This window comes from Fopius arisanus, unplaced genomic scaffold (assembly GCF_000806365.1).
Source record: "Fopius arisanus strain USDA-PBARC FA_bdor unplaced genomic scaffold, ASM80636v1 scaffold00099, whole genome shotgun sequence".
Classification (NCBI taxonomy): domain Eukaryota; kingdom Metazoa; phylum Arthropoda; class Insecta; order Hymenoptera; family Braconidae; genus Fopius; species Fopius arisanus.
Genome location: NW_011887838.1, coordinates 70,987 through 71,726, shown reverse-complemented (window position 1 = coordinate 71,726; position 740 = coordinate 70,987).

Below are 740 nucleotides of genomic sequence, written 5' to 3'. Positions count from 1 at the left end.
AACACGGTGTTTGTAGGCATGGTTAGGGGTGAAATGAAGGGATGAAAATGGGATGAATGCTCGCAGGAAATTGGGGGGTTTTAGGGTAAAGGGATAAAATGCTTCTGGATAAAATGGGGGGTTTTACACTCTCATTAACGCATTTCCAAGATGGCCGGCGGGGTAAAAGTCTATACAAGGGTGAAAAAAAATGTCTCCACAGGGATGGGTCAATAGACTCAGGGGGTGATTCTGAGTCGATCTGTACCCATAAATTTCGATCTTTTTTTTTACCCTCATTAACCCTCCTTCAACATGATCGATGGGGTAAAAAAAAAGTCTTTACAGAGTGGGTGAATCGACTTAAGGGGTGATTCTGAGTCGATCTGTACCTATAAATTTCAACGTTTTTTTTCACCCTCATTAACCCTCCTTCATGACCGATGGGGTAAAAAAAAAGTCTTTACAAGGGTGGGTAAATCGACTCAGGGGATGATTCTGAGTCGATCTGTAGCTATAAATTTCGACCTTTCTTTTCCACCCTCATTAACCCTCCTTCATGACCGATGGGGTAAAAAAAAAGTCTTTACAGTGTGACGAGGGTCACTTAAATTAGTACTGAGACATGAGTAGTGTGAGGAGAGCATACCTGTACTACTCCTTTGCCTCGCGGTTGGGGAAAATATGCCCGGAACCCACTGTATTGACAGGTGGGGTTATGTTGTCCGGATTAGAATAAGTTGGGGTTGGGTTCAAGGTGA